This window comes from Phragmites australis, chromosome 4, assembly GCF_958298935.1.
Source record: "Phragmites australis chromosome 4, lpPhrAust1.1, whole genome shotgun sequence".
NCBI classification, from domain to species: Eukaryota; Viridiplantae; Streptophyta; class Magnoliopsida; order Poales; family Poaceae; genus Phragmites; species Phragmites australis.
In genome coordinates, this window is record NC_084924.1 from 28,140,657 (window position 1) to 28,157,416 (window position 16,760).

General features: G+C 40.1%; 1 pseudogene; it reads right to left on the reverse strand.

Annotated features, from left to right (window-relative positions):
• Nucleotides 1–4,895: 4,895 nt before the first annotated feature.
• Nucleotides 4,896–15,546, reverse strand: LOC133915998 (calmodulin-binding transcription activator 3-like; annotated as a pseudogene).
• Nucleotides 15,547–16,760: the final 1,214 nt, after the last annotated feature.

Consider the following 16,760-nt stretch of genomic DNA (forward strand, 5'->3'; position numbering starts at 1 on the left):
TTTTGTGTTGCAATGTCGATCTTCTAGTATTCTTCTAGATGCATTTTTTTGTTGTGATGATGATATTTCATTTTTGTGCTGCAATGATGCTAAAATTTAGGAATGGCTGACATGGGTGATGCTGGGGTTGTTGGGGATGGACAAGAGGGTGATGCTTGACATGACGTCCAAGGTTCCCAAGAGGGTGGCCATGGACAGGGTGGGCACAACCATCATAGGTTTGTCTAGACTAATGTCATGCCTGCATTTGCCCTACGCCATTTTTCTAACCTGGTTGGGGAGGTGGTGAAAATAGACAAGGGCTTCAAGGAGGTTCACCTGAACGCAATGGCTAGGGACATTTCTGAGTTCAGTGGACTTGAGGTCAATGGCCCTCAAGTCTATAACCACCTTCGTAAGTAGCGTGCTAAGTAGATGAAGATCCATAGGCTGAAGGAGTTGAGAGGGCTTTGTGGGACGAGGAAAATTACATGATAACACTAGAAGCTTAGCATTACAAAGGGCATACCAAGGTTAGCTCTAACTTGTAGTTTAGGATTCATGTTATCTGTTTTGTCTACTTAACCAATTCTCCTAACTGCCTCCTAATTATGTCCAAAATTCTAACTTTAGGACCACCCCAAGGATGCTTAGTTCCTCAATGTCCCCAATCCTAACTATGTCCAAATGCGAATGATATTTGGTAGTGGGGTTGCTATTGGCAGGTTTGCTATGGGTTCCAATAAGGCTCTTGGGTAGCCCGAAACAATTGAATTGGATGCTAAAGCTCCACAACCTCATGTGGAAGCTGAAACCTCTAGAACCAAGGGCAAAACTAAAGCTCCAACCCTAGGAAAAAGGAAAAGGAAGGTGAAGTGAAGAGGAGGGAGCCCTCATGCTTGGCTTGACTGATGCAATATAGGGTTTTGCTATTATTATATTTGAGAGTTTTCATTCAGAGGCTGCCCCTGGTGTGTATGAGGCTGTCATGGGGACTCTTGGATTCAAAGGGAGGCTCTCATGCATGCTTTGAGTCACCTAACTGAGAACAAGGCAATTGGGTTGGTCTATGTGGGTATGTCTGCTGAGGACAAGGATCTGTGGATGTGGCCATTTTTTGGCAACTTCATGGCTAACACCACCCACCTGACCTTTTTTTGTGCTTACTTTACTGACATGAGTAGGCTAGTGGTGAGACCTGAACACCATTCATATGTTGTTGTAATATAGGTGATAGATGCATACAAACTCTAGGTATGCTGTGATGTGGTGTTGTGATGCCTTTGGTGCATATAAACATTTGGCATGCTCTGATGTGATGTGGTGCTGAGACACCTAATGATATATGCCTGTTTTCATGTTAAGTCCTTGGTATGTTGTATTTCTAATGTTATGAAATGATGATATATGTTGTGCATTATCAACTTTTTCAGCAAATATGAAGTGGTATGTTGTATTTCAGTGCCGTCAACCAGGTGTCTATGCAGATTGGCATTCATGCCATTACCAAGTGACTGGATTCAGCAACTCATGCTACAAGGGCTTCAATTCAAAGGAGGAAGTAGTGCAAGCTTATAATGTATTTGTTTAGTCCTTCACACTTGGCGCACATGGGCAAAAGAAGGTGGAAGACCTAAAGGAGAAGTACACAAGGGCCAAGACTTTATCATGTAAAGATGTGATACTAGTAGGGAAAAGCTTATTAATTGTAATCCTAGTATGCAAGATCTATCTAACGTAGGAATTAGTTCAAATTTGTGTGTCTAGTGAACTGAGAAGTAAGACTTAATAATGATATAGCTACTAGTGTTTTAGACTTGTGTATCTAATGCTAATGATCAGGGCAACAATCACCTCAGATCAAAAGTACTAGTACCAGTTAACAACCTCAATTTGGTACCAGATCATTCCATGGCCATATATATTGGCACATATCGAGTTCAAATAGCAGACATGAGCACTACCAGTTCACAAACCAAACTACCTACTACCTAACACAACTACTGAGCTTCACTTCTTCCTTAGCAACACAAAACCGGACATGTAGGCCACAAACAACCCAAGAAGATAGACATCATAATCCATGGCCTCTTCTTTTCTTCTGCTTCGGCTCTCATCCTACCCTAGTACCTGCAGCACAAATTCTTTACCACAGCTTTGATCCTCCTCACCTCCTCCTCCTCCTCCTTCTCCCTCAGAATTCTTTCCTTCTCTTCAATGGCTTCATTCCTCAGGAATATAGCTCAAGATGACACCCAAGGAATCAACGGCCGATGTTATTTCCTTCCCAACACACCTTCCTGCTTGGATGCTTCCTATGGCGCAGCACAGCGTGATGTGTCGATTGATACCACCCCGGTCATCTTCCTCTATCCAACCCTAATCATCCCCAATCAAAGTAGGGGCGAGAAGGGCATGACCACGTGAGTGGTGAGTGAGAAGGTGAGCAGCCCCGCTTGGGTTATGGTAGTCTAGGTAATATGCCCTTTTTTGGGCCGATAAACTTCACCCAATTAAGTCCTCAATGAGCAGATCAGGCCAAAGACAGGTAACCAAACTCGGGCTTCAGTCTAACGCAATGCAAGCCAAGGCCTTAGGCCATGAAACCAAACACAAGCTTCATTGCACGGGCCGGCCTGGCCATCCAAACCAAACACAAGAGAAATGGCTCCATCCACCCAGGTTTGGGTTGGTCTGACCTAGCTCCACCCAAGCTAAGACTAAGCAAATGAACCAAACACACCCTACATGTACTAACTTCACCGCCAAGTTCATAGTTGCTGCAACCTAGACAAGCTAGCCAAGCCGAGAATGTATCAGCTACTCCAACCCCTATGTGATGTTGTGCTACTAACAATAGCTCCTTTTCTTTTTCAGTGGACAGTAGCTCCTTTTCTTTTTCTCTCCTTTAAATTAAGACTTTATGTTTCAGTGCATTCATCATTTTTGCTCAATATGTGGATTGAGTTTAGACATGAAATTCTGTGCCAGTTTTTCATGATCATCTGAACTCAAATGGGTGGTAGCACAGGACATATTCTCCAAAGGAGATAAGTAATTTTGGATGACGTGATTGTGAATCAGTTACCTATATATTGTATCTTTATTTTTCACCATGTTTATACGATAATCTAAATGGGTGATGTTTTGTCAATTTGTGCTTTGCTGATGTCTAACATTTTGAACTCACGTTTAAAAGTCACTACGTGAAAAATAGACAATGAAGACACTATATAAGTGATGGGTCGTCAGGACTCATCACTAGAGAACCTTTAGTGATGGGTCCTACTATGACCCATCACTTATGTAGCATCGGGTCGAGACCGGACCATGACCTATTATTTATGATAGGTCATCAACCCATCACTTACGCCATCGATGACGGATAACTTTATAATCCATCAATTATGATAGGTCATCAGTGACAGGTCATAAAGTTACCCGTCACCGATGACATAAGTGACAGGTCAAGTTGTAACTCGTCACTTATGATTAACTCATCAGTGATGGGTCATCATAGGCCAATCATTAGTGACAAATCAAATTGTGATCCGTTACTAATGACAGGATGACCCGTCACTTTTTAAACTGTTTAAATCATTCATCATCATGTATAAATATGCACAAGAGCCCAATGCTTTATGGAACATTTTGAGTAGCAAAAGAAAAAAAAGAAATGTACATTGACTAAGCTATAGTAAAAAAACCCAGCCTTTTCATGATTGCAAAAAAGGAGCATCAAATTAAGCTTTAGTTTATCAATGTTTTAAACCATATACATTTATGGACAGAGAGGGTTGTTAGTTATATGTGTGCAGTATGTGAGCATACATTTCTATTATTTTGTTATAAGAATTTCTGATCACTTCATCTTTCAAAAAAAATATTTTTTTATTTTTCTCTTATTTTTTCTCACCTTAATAGCACTAGAATAGGAATCATTATATATTTCTGCTCAATTTTGATGTAAGGGGTGGCAGCTATGGATACAAACGCACGTTCTAAAAACGGTGTAAAAACTTCATGGGCGAGAACTCAATTTTCTAAGACAAATTTGACTTTAAAAAATCTACCGAACCTAACAAAGTTAGAGAGAAACGGATGTAACTTTTTCAAGTTTGTATGTAAAATTTATACCCATTTTACCAAAAGACACTTTGGATCACCTATCAAATTGCGATAGTTGACATGAGATATTCGAAATTCACAAAATATTTATACGAAACGGATGTAACTTTTTCTTTAAATGTTCGTGGAGTAAAAAAAATATCAAAATCAGAGTCTGTATGTAAAAATTATACCCGTTTTATCGAATATACTCCAAACTACCTATCAAATTGCGACCGTTGACATGAGAAATTCTGAAATTCATAAAATATTTATACAAATTTGGCATGAGATATTATAAAATTCATAAAATTGTATATGTAAATCAACAATTCAATAATTAACCATTCACTAAATTCAGTACCAAACAATTTAATAATCAACAACTAAAAAAATAGTCATAAGTGATGAGTCACAGTTAGCCCACCACTTATAACTCTCAACAAAAAAACTAGAAGGATAAAATATCTAACTTTCTTCAAAACATACACAAAGATGAAGTGGTAAGACGACTACACGCATGAGGATAGATAGCTGGTTCAATCCTCATAGAACATAGATTATAAAAATAGTATGAAATATAGCAAGTTGTGATAACCCTACGTGAGATGACTTAGGTGAAAAAAATATGTTAACTTTTTCAATATAAAAAACACAAAAATCGTTTATCAAAATCATAAGTGACGAATCGAGATTACAACCAATTATAAAATCATAAGTGACAGATCATATTCCGTCATTTATGACTAGTTATCAACGTTTGAAGTAACAGATACATGATCAATTACCCATGACGATTATTATCCGTCTTCACGTTGTGAGTTGTGGTCTCATGTATTCTAATCCTGGTAGAATGCGAGTTGAACAGTCAGCAGTGAACAACTAGCTGAAGAATTTACAGAACTAGTCTGACAAAGTGAAGGCAATCGCCTGGCTAACGCATCTAATAAGCTCAACGTCACCAAATGGCAGACATTGCTGCGTCGTCTCTGCAGATAAAGTCCTCCAATCCAGTCATGAAATCATTTCCATCGGCACCAGCTGCCACACTCAGCATCTCATCCTGCATCGTCTGTTCAAAATAATCAACCAATGCATGATCAGACCCAAAAAAACACCCTTTATCTAACTTTGTAAGGTTTCTTCTCCATTTTTCATTTACTGGTAAGTGAACAACCAGTTATGCATGTTCTTTTAGTTTTGGTTCGTTTTGTATTCAACACGCAATGGAATCCTTACGGTAATATCTATTGATGGACAAACTGCTGATGGCTAGGGTCCTTAACGTAATATCTATTAGAAGAGCATGTTACCATGTTCCCACTAGTGGCCCAACAAAAGTATAAGCATAAGAAGAGCAAACAACTAATTGACACAACTGATTACGATTTTAACATAGGTAGACTTGTAGGCTATTATAACCGAGAGTGAAATGTCAGTTTTTCATCTTTAGAAAAAGGAATGAAGGACAAAGAGGAAACAAAAAAGCAATGACACAATGTTAAATTTAGACAATTTTCAAAATTTCAGCCTAATATTTCTTTCTGCATGGCCTGTCGGATGCCAATTGTATGTTAGAGAAAAGGGTAGCGATAATCATACCCTGGTCTGTTTCATTTCAGCAACACAGGTTGAAGCCTTTGGTACTGTTCTCTTGCTTCTGGATATTGAGACATAGAATGCACACGGGCAAGTGCTCTCTGTAGCCTGCCTTCTGCCATCATGCAAGACATCATATTCATCATCTGCCTTTGTGGGTTGGATCTGTGATGGACCTTCAAGTTGTTTCTCAGATCAAAATCCACATAAACCAAGTCTCTTTCTCCATCTCAGTATGGCCTTGTTCGGTTGGGCCGGGATTGTAACCGGCCCATCCCGTCGTCCCCCCCCCCCCCCCCCCCGCCCAAAAAAAACCATAGACTACAGAGGCGTGGAAAAAATCCTCGGAGGCGACAGCGACGCGGCAGTCTCCCCTCTTGTGGCCACCTTCTCGCCGATAATCGTGTCACCCTCCTCCTTCCCATCTGCTCTCGCGTGCTAGGGTTCCGTCACGTCCAGGGTTCTTGATATTGCGTACTAGGGTTCTTGACAGCGAAGGCATCACAGTCGCCCCGCCCCGCCTCACCCCTCGGTTCACGGGCAAAGTAACGCGCGCCGCTCGCCGGATCATTAGTTTTTTCCATCCAGGCAAGCGACTCTTTCTTCTCCTCCACCCTTCCCGATAGACCCCTCGTCACCCTCTAGATTACCATCTCTCCCCTTAATCGCGCCGTGGTTTACGGTATCTAGACTTTGATTTCTCTGCAGTAGCATTAGCCATCGATGTTGGAATCATGTTCTGCGTGTCTTGTTATTGCCTGGGTGTTTGTTTTCGGCTATTTGTGATCTTTCATGATGCGATATGCTAAGTTCAGTTAACTACTTTACAATGGATTAGAGGACATTCGGGTTCATCCTTGGCAAATCTTTTGCCACTAGTTCTGAAGACCGAGGATTCAAGAATCGCTTGTTGATAGGACCACGTTAGTATGTTTGGTTAGGGAAGGGGCGAATTTTGGTGGCAGCTGATTCTGGTACTGTGCACAAGAGTGCGAACACAAGTCATAAGATGAATGATGCTACATGTTCCTGCTTGTTCTTGCCTTTTCTTTTGATGATTAGCCAACTTTTTTTCATACTACCTTGGAGTGGGTAATAATTCAAATGCATTCTTCTACTGAATAGGGTGGGAATTACAAAATAAGGTCACAATAATCTTTCAAGGAAAAAATCTAATTATGAAGAACAGGATAGTAGTGCACTAGTGCTGAAATTTTACTCAAAGCAAATAATCCAGCTCACAAATATGTGAAAGTGAAAGTATAGCTCAACATGTCGTTTACTGTATTGTACTGTGTAACTATAACATATTAGCATGTCATGCCGACGATCTCTAGCTCTAGTCCTAGCTAAACTTTATTCCATGCCCATGCTTATGACTGTAAGTTTTTTTAGTCCAAATGTTCTGATTGAAATCATGCTGATTGGTTCAGTTCTATATCTTTTTATAGGATAGTCCTTTTGAAAAATATCGAACATGGTTTGCAATTTTCTTCTTTTTTCTCTTTCTTGTTTTCATACCCAAGCAGTAACATGCATGCAGATCGAGCAATTGTTTTGTATTCTGTAAACTGATTTTACTCCAATACATTATGTCTACTTTGTAGCTTGTTCCTGCACCGGTTTGAATGTTTATAATGATTTTTCAATCAAGAGGTGCATATTTGTTCTCAACTCAATGGAAGTGACAAAGAAGGAAAAAACCAAAGCATATGGTGTCTTCAAAAATCTAGATAACAGAGAAATTTGTAAGGTTTCTTGTGATGAGGATCTAGAATCTGCCTTGATTAGGTTAAGAAATGAAATAATTTCTTAATCAAAGACTCATGACAGGGCTCCAATGCTTGTCTAGAATCTAGATATAAGAAACCTTATAAACAATCAAATAGCAAGCACTGATTACCTTTGTTGCTGAATAATGCAAGCACTGCTGGCGCTTAAGATGCCATTTGTTGTGGACATCAATGACTATCATTTCTGGCAACGAATGGACCATGCTGATCTGCTATTTATATTTGTTTCACACATGCAAATATGTTCGGTTTTTTATCAGTGTAGCTGTGGAACCATGTCTTGGCTATAGCTGGATCTTCTTGTAAGTGACAGTACCGCTAGGCCAGCTGTTATGGTTGTAACTTGCGTAAACCTAAGCTTTAGTATAACTTTTGTGACAATTAATCTTTAGTATAGCTTTAGTACAACTGTTATGCTGATCTGCACTATATCTCTTGGGTTCTAGTGGAGGAAGGGATTAAGAAATGAATCTCAGCCAAAACCGAACATATTCTTCAAGAGAGGGATTAGGGGAAGTAAGGGATTCATTCCCTACAGGTTTTGGGTGACATGGGAGGGATTCACTCAATCCCTCCCTGGATAGGTTCCCGTTGGGGATTAAATCTCAAAGAACCGAACAAGCCCTATAACTTTCTCAACAATACCTACTGACCAGACTACCTTCCCATAGTTTTCTTGCACTTGATATCGTCGTACATGAGCCTAATGACAAACAAAGACAAGTTAATTCTTGAACAGAACCGTCGACATTAACTTCCCTGTTTGATCTATAATACCTTGTATCGGAAATCTGAACCACTACATATAGTATAAGAACGCAGATTTATTATTAAGGCTACAGCTGGACCAAACACAACAAGAGAACAAATTCCTATGTTAGTGTAGCATTCAACAATTTTTCAAATAACAAGTTAACAACAGCCTACTAGGCACTAGTTTGATAAAAGAATGCTGTTTGTAACATGCATCATGATTTTTGAGCTACACTGTTGTGGTATGCCATACAACTGATTTATTCTTGAAAAGGAAAGAGGAGATTAATCCATTATTAAAGGAAGCAAAGATTCATCAAATCCATTCAGGCACGTTTGTGGAACAGAAAAGCTTTTGTTATAAGATAACAGATTGCAAGATCATTGAACAGGGCATCAACATTGTAGGTCAACTAAGTGGAATTGGAATTACTTGCAACCCTATATAGCAAGGGAAATTTGGCAGACATGCATGTAAACATAAAAAAATACTAGGTAATTGGTTGTTGGCACTACCTGTATCTTGACAATTCTCTGGCGAATGATCATAAACTCCTTTCTTCCTTTCCATCCACGGAACTTGTTTTGGATACGAACAGCAGCAGAATGCAGATGTGTATCATGTTGTCCAGGTTTGACATTTTTAAGAGAAACAAGTGAAAGTGTACGTTCATCAGATAACCCACAATCATCATCTCCGTATTCCACAACTTTCTTTCAGTGGAATGACTGCACCCTGAAGGCTTGAAATATCCTAGCTGCAGCCTGAGTGGAATCGAATTGAAGCGTAGCTTTTAGTTCCTTTCCAGTCGTTTGGTCGCTCACCTTTGTTGGGCTTAAACTTTGTTGCTTTTTTATTCCCCGCTTTGTTGTAAGCACTTGAGTCGTGTGGCTTGTTTTGTGGTTGACGCACAGCTGTGTACCATCACCGGATGGTAGAGGCTGGAACTTTGTTCCATTATCTAAAAAAAAAGTGATTCAGCATGGGAATCCTCTCCAGCAAGCTGAGCAGAATTAGTGTCAGTGAGATCTTCAGCAATTGGTAACTCACTACAGTGCTATCCTTTGATTCTCTAATAGTAAGTGCTGACAGATGGCTTGTCAAAGCAGATTCTGCAAGAAATCCAGCAATCCCCTTGTGTCCATTTGCTGACGCTAAATCAGCTGGACTTCTTCCAGAAGGGAACTCGGAAGTTGGATCTGTCAATGCACCTGCTACAGCTCCATTTGCTATGAGGACACCAACTGTCCGCTCTCTAAAAAGCATAAAAATATATAGTTCAACAATAGAAAAAGGATCGACTCCCTATTAAAGTACAAACAGAGTGGAAGTAGAAGCGATGAGAAAGAAATTAGGTAACTTTTTTTACAAAAAGTTCTGGTGAAACATAGATATCCTAATTTGAAACAGCTCTATGTAGAATGTGTGAACATACCTTCCCAATGATGCAACCCAGTGAAGTGCAGTCCATCCATGAGCATCCCAGAAGTTCACATTTACACCAGCAACAATTATCAGTCTGATAGCCCAATCATAACCCAGTGCAGCTACCAAATGAATTACACTCTGTCCTTCCTTGCACAGCACATTGGGACCCTTTCCATCATCATTTATTTTACAGAGAAGCCAATAATGCAGCTTCTCTTTCACCAATTTTTTTAAACTTTGGTCCCTTGCGGTGGAAACTACTTCCTTGACAGATGGTAATTCCTGATCTGACCATTTCCCATCAAGCATTAAGGAATTAATAGCATTCATAAGCTCATATTTCTCATTCCCACTGCTCAAAACAAGCATATGATGGTCATCTGGCCCCAAAGGGAGTAGCTTCTCAAGACGAATATGTAGGTGCATTTAATTTACACCATTGGCTTGGGAATGTGAAGTCTCCATGTACTGAGCATCAGAATCACGATACTCGAATTCTCGCACTTCACTACAAGCCACCCTGTTTGAGCTGGTCACATAAAATGGAACTCTTCCTGAATGATGTGCTGGTGCATAGCAGCGTAGGGTGCCATCAGCTAAGACCTCAGCTGGTACTTCAACATCCCCAAACATACATGACCACTTGCAGTTTTCCACATGTTCTTTATTCACCAAGAATGTACCAGTAACCGAAACCTGCATCATTAGCATAATTTAATGACTATGCAGTAGGAGAGATGAGTACTACAAGCTGCTAAGTAACTAACTAAAATTATGAACCTTAAGATGTCAGAATGTGCAGATTGTAAAGAATGAAAACAAGGACATAAAACAGCTAGCACACCTTTGTATTTGAACCAGTATATGCGCAGCTTGGTGAGACATCGAGAATGCTGAATAGTTGGTCTTGAGAAAGCGCAGGGCTCACTACATAAGCATCTAGCTGTTCATTTGTCAGGACACTAGAACCATCAGCAACATTCACGATCTCGAGGCCACCCCAAAAAGCATCAGAACTGGATTTGATATCGAAATCAACTACCCCCTCGAGTTCCTTACTCATCCATCTTGAAAAGTTGTCATGTTTCTTCAAACCAGTAAAATCTTGAATAGATCTAATGATGACTGCTTCAAGAGTGGATGTTTGATGCTTCCTTCGGTATATTTATTTCCATTCCCCTGAAATTTTGGTATAAATCATCTTTTATATATCAGGTGTAACACCCTCAAATGGCTGTACCCATGCTTGCATTATTCTAATAAAGGCCAGTGCAAGCATTCGGAGCATTAGATATGCATTTGCTTTCATAACATGCTGTTCTAGTGTCAATTCCTTTTCTTTAATATATCAGGCTTCAAAGTATTTCTAATTGAGTTCATTTGTTTAGAGTTGAATTTATTATAGCAAGTTTTCTCACTTATAACTTTGAACAAATTTGCTATACTGCTTTTGACATAACATGTATTCAGGATTTTAGATAAGGATCCCCAAAATTATTACTAAGGGTAAGATCCGAAGGGGTTGTGAAGTTCTATATATGCTAATTTGAGTCTACATCCATTAGGTACACTAAGTCACTAATACAGGAGGTAAAATTCCATCTGCCTCTACGGATTTCAGAGAGTTAAGACAATAATGAAGTACCTCTGATGATGATATGCCAGCAAAAGTCACAGCAGCTTTCTTCTGGCTGAGGTGGTTAGTGTACAGAGCCTCATATGTAAATGTCTCTAGACGGGTGCTATCCTCCAGATTGCTAGCCTCTGTGCTGGCAAACGAAGAATGAAGTGTTGGCTCTGTGAACCCAGATGGATAATCTGTGAAGGACTAGTTGAATGGCACTGAATCAGACAGAGTTCTGGAACGTCTCCTAGCCCAGTGCTGGCATCATCAAACATTCTAGCTATGTCATGGTGAGGAAGTGAATGATAATCTAAGTTAGCTGTTCTTGGTGGCATTTCACCATGATAACCTGAAACTGTTCAAAAAAAGAAAATGATTTAAAAGACAGTACTGACACGGAAACCCAAATCTCAAATATAGGAGTGAATCTTGCCTTGTCTACTACCTATACTCCAAGCAGAAGGGTATAACATGTCATCCATTACAACTCCATCCACAGGCTGCTGCATCTCAGCGAGAGAGTGGTATCTGGAGCTTGCTCGGCAATTATCTGATGCACCGAATTTCGCTTTAAATACACTGAAAGAAGGTGCATAATTGAATCTCCATCAGTTAATCTATACTTCGTGTAAATAATGCAGAAGAAAGAAAGAGAAAAAGACCTGATTCAGTGTCTCCATATTCAGAAATATGTCCACTTGTCGGGCTTTCAGCAGCATCCATGGTTTGTGGGGCCACCTGGATCTGACTAGTGATAGAATTTGAACATGATGGACTATCAACATTGGAAAACTGCATAATTTCCTCTTTCATTTGATTGAAGCTTTGCTTGCCACCCTGGAAAGTTAATCATAAACAAACAAATAAAATAAAATGGTTGGACATTTTTATTAGATAAGTGGAAATGAAGGTACTCATATGACGAGTTATTTAAAAATTTTAATTAATATTTTAAAAAACTACTAATTATTTTTCAAAAATGATTTTTTTTTTGGCTACGTCATGGGCCGTGGCATGGCTAAATGGGCTGCCAGCCAAGGATTTAGTCACACCACAGCCTGTGGCATGGCCAAAAGGTATCTTAAAAAACTCTGCTAATTCTTTTTTCAAAAAAGAATTTTTTTTGCCATGTCATGGGCCGTGGCATGGCTAAATGAGCTGACAGCCAAGGATTTAGCCACACCGCAACACACGGCATGGCCAAAAGGTTCATTTTTGAAAGAAAAAATAGTGGAAGGTTTATTTTCAAAATATTAGTTGAAAATGTTTTTTAAATCCTCTTCGGACTCACCAAAAGTATGTAATGTCTTATACTCATATTCATACTCCCAGAATAATTAATTTTGACAATATATGAAAACATAACTGAATTGCTGGAACAATATACAATTCATCATTTGCAAATAAATGACTTTGTATGAATCATAGCCTCCTTTGTGCACATGCACTTTAGAAAGTTGTCTAACTATAGCCTGGTTGAAGAGAAACGTGTGCAGCCTTGTCTGCAGTAGCATAGTGTCACTATAACTAGCCTTGTCTGTAGTAGCAGAGTATCACTATAAAGTGTAGAGGAGGATGCTAACTTGCTAAGTGGGATGTAGAATCAGAGTATAAGAAGGAAGGGAAGTTGCAGTGAAAACAATAGCCAAGAAAACCTGCATAGCCTATGTAACATATTGAGAGCAAACATTAGCTAATATAGTTCTTTTAGGCACGTTTGCTAATACAGTTGGTGAACATAGGTTTTCAGACACATTTGCCAATACAGTTGGTGACATAGGTTTTTTAGGCACATTTCCTATCACAGTTGGTTAATGTACATGTGTATTAAAATCTTCATTAGCTGCTTTTAGTTGCACGGATGAAATAGAATGTTACTAGAGTATGAATTAGTGTACCTTGACTTCAAGGTAGTGTACAAGAACGATATGTGTGAAATCCCTGAAAAGTAAGAGAAGTTATTTTATTACACAGTACACACTTTCCTCTGGATATCAGTTTAAGTACCATTTAACAAATAAATGAGCATAGAATTGCATTAGACAGCAAAGAACATTATGCAACGCTCGGCACTTACTCTTCCAACAGCCAATAGGTCCTTCTCTGAAAGTTTTCATTCTCCTCCCCGTGGGCATAGTAGCAGTGGAGTACATCAATGCTGCCAGCCTAAAATAACAAACTTCTGCTTTAGAAGACTAGCAAGACACAATAGAAACAGGTCTAAAACAAAAATATATGATCATCAATAAAAAAAGGTTCAGCTGGCAGTATATTCCAGCACACGAGAGATAATTTGCAAAAGGAGTCTTCTGTTCACAGTAAATGTGAGTATGCAACACCATTTTCCTTCATCGATATACTCAGGTCGAAAGGTTGTACCCAAACTTGTGAAACAAGTCTTTGATGTAAGTATGGATAAATATTATGTAAGTGGGACGCCGGGGTGCAACATTTTGCACCTGCATGTAATCCCTCAATAGAATGCTTATTTCTCTAAGATGAATCTTAGCAGTGTAAGCTGCAAGTTGTTAGTGAATCCACAAAGCATGGCCATCAGCTTGGCTTAATATGTGACAACTGACAACAGTAAATCACAAGTATGGACACAAATAACATATGACAAGGACAGCACAAGCATAGGACAATACCAAAGGTGGTTCGTTCCTTTTTGTTTGACGTCCTAGAATTTGTGCCATCTAACTTTTCCATTAATATGTTTAAAACTATCAATATTGACTATACGAAAATTACATGACTTGATTTGTCTTTGAAAATGCTTTCACAGAAGTATAATTTTGTTAGTGTTTATTGATATAAAGTTATAAAAAACAGTGGTCAAAGTTGTAACCGTGAAATGTCAGTGTCAAACAAAAAATAACAGAGGGAGTACAAATAGCCAAAATGCACAATAACAAGTACTACCTACACAACCTTCCAAAGAGTGATTTTCTGTAGAAAGAACTCGTATTTTCTTACTTTTAGTTTCTCATGCGCTTCTTTAACAGTCTTCCCATCCCTTTTCTTTCTCCAGTTGTGTCCATCCTTCCTGAAGTATCTCAATATTTTGCGATCAAAGAGATAAAGAGAACCACCTATTGCAGGCACATGAAAGTTAAGGAGAATCAGTGCCAATGAATGTCTTTCAGACATATATATCAGGGTCATCCATACAAACCATAAAAATAGCATTGATCAAATCAAGTAATAGCAAGCTGTAGAGCTAATGTAACTCTCCTACTGTTTTCACTAAAAGAAACTACTACTCCCTTCGAAGCATCTACAGAAAGGGAATACTGAGGACGGCTAACGAATGATAAATGGTGACTTGAAAGCATCTACAGAAACGGAAAAAAATCAGAGGAGTCATACTTGCGGGCATGTTTGGCGGCTCAGGCGCAATTAAGAACAGCTTGTAATTTGACAGTATCTCGCAAATTTCGGTGGGCCGCAGCCATCTCTTCTGAGCCTCCAGCAGTATCTGGGAGAAATCTGCAGATTTACCATGAGGTTAGTCATCAACTGGTCAACATCGACAACTACTCCAACCACTCGCATACTGCCCTCATTTTGTATGGTACTGAAAACATTTCTGTCTGCTTCGGATTATTGGGCAGAAATGTCAGAAAACGCCGAAGACTAGCTAATCACTCGCCTTTTTTAAAAACAATTTCGGTGACGAAAGTGTAGCTGATGCGCTTGAAATGACTACAAGACGACAGAACCCGTTAGCAAAGCCGCGAAATAAAATTCAAAAACATCAAATACGTACAAAATTCGCACGAATTACGGAAATCAGAACTCATCAAACCGTAAAAGTCAAAAACTTATTCTTCAAAGACATAACAACATGCAGCTAAAAAAACGCACACCAAACGTAAGATTCACAGGGGAAAAAACCATGAAAACCTCGTGTTTACCGTGGAAACAGCACAAAACCCCAACCCCGGAAGCAGGAGCGGCGACACAACCCCACGACCCAGACATGAACTACCTGGGGGCTGGCCGGGCAGCACGAACTTGCAGGTCTCCGCCATGGCACCGGCCCGATCAAACACTCCTCCGGCTCCGGCTCCGAACAGCTTGGTTAAGACGGCGGCTCCTCGTCGGAGGCGGGCTTAAAACGGGGCGGATTTGGTGGCTTTCGGTCGCGGAGGCGAAGCTTCCCAGAAGGACAGCGAGGACGCCGTCGCGCTGGAAAAATTTATTAGCTGCGGACTACTCCAGCGGGGGCGGGTCGAGGGAGTGATGACGAGGGGCGAGTGTGAAAGGGAGGAAAAAGTAAGGGCGGGTGCGGGTCTCGTGGGCAGAAATGACGAGAATACCCCTGGGTCCGCTGCCGTGGGACACTTCGGAGGGATGCCATTCTCGGATAAGTTTCTCTCTGCTCTGGGATAGTTTTCCCTTCTTAATTTGGGCACATGTTTCCCATGACGAAAACCATGTAAACTTGTGTTAGGCCAATTTCAGTAGTGGAGTTATTTAGTGTCACAGTACCCGTAAAGTACCGTAGTATTGGAAATCGATCTCCAGCATATACCCTATCCGGCGCTACAGTATTATATAGTACTGAAGCAGTACTGTTTACAGAGGCTGACAGTGAAGTCGGAGAGAGAAAAAAAAATAGCAGAAGGTAAAATGAGATAGCTGCTGAAGATAAAAAAATAAAAAATATTGTAATAGTGATAGAGGATACTATAATAATATTTTTAAAAATAAAAAATTTAAGATAGCTACTAAAGATGATCTTAAAAATGTTTTCTGTGGGGAGTGTTTGATCACATCGTAGTACTGGTAAGAAAAGAGAGAGAGCTCACAGACTCCTTTTTACGCTAGTCATTTTACAGGAAACAAAACCTTTCACCGTATTATATTCTATTTCTAGGGAAAACTATAAAAATGCAAGCGATGATCACTGTGGTATCTTCGGAAGCAAAACCTACCATCGTTGTTACAACAGCCGTTGCTTTTCATTTGGGTGATCGAGCTTTTCATTTGAGGTGCATACACGGACAAGGCTGTGTCAGGTTGTCCCGCGCGTCGGGATGCTGTAGCAGGCAAAAGCTCTCGCCGACGACCTCCCACGCGCAGGCGCAGCGCCGCGCCTAGTGTCTTGACCGCACCCGCCGAGTCTCACCTCGATGCATGTGCTCGCCAACAGCTGCAGCCACACCGTGTCGCTCGTCGCTCATGCTCCTCTGCTCGTCGCTCATGCTCGCCGGCTCCCGCGCCAACTTGATGCGGCCATAAATCTGAATGCGTGATTAAGGAACGGCAAGCTTGTGTGCTGTTGCGCTAAGAACAGCGGAGGTTTTGCTTCCCGCATTTTCACCCTCTACCTCGATTTTTATGACGTGAAAGTGATTAGGACACTGTATCACCTCGTTTGATACAGAGCATGAATTGCCATTTCATACTAAGTTTTTAGAGTTAGTGCCTCTTTAATCTTGTGCACACAAAGTACATTTTGATTCGGGCA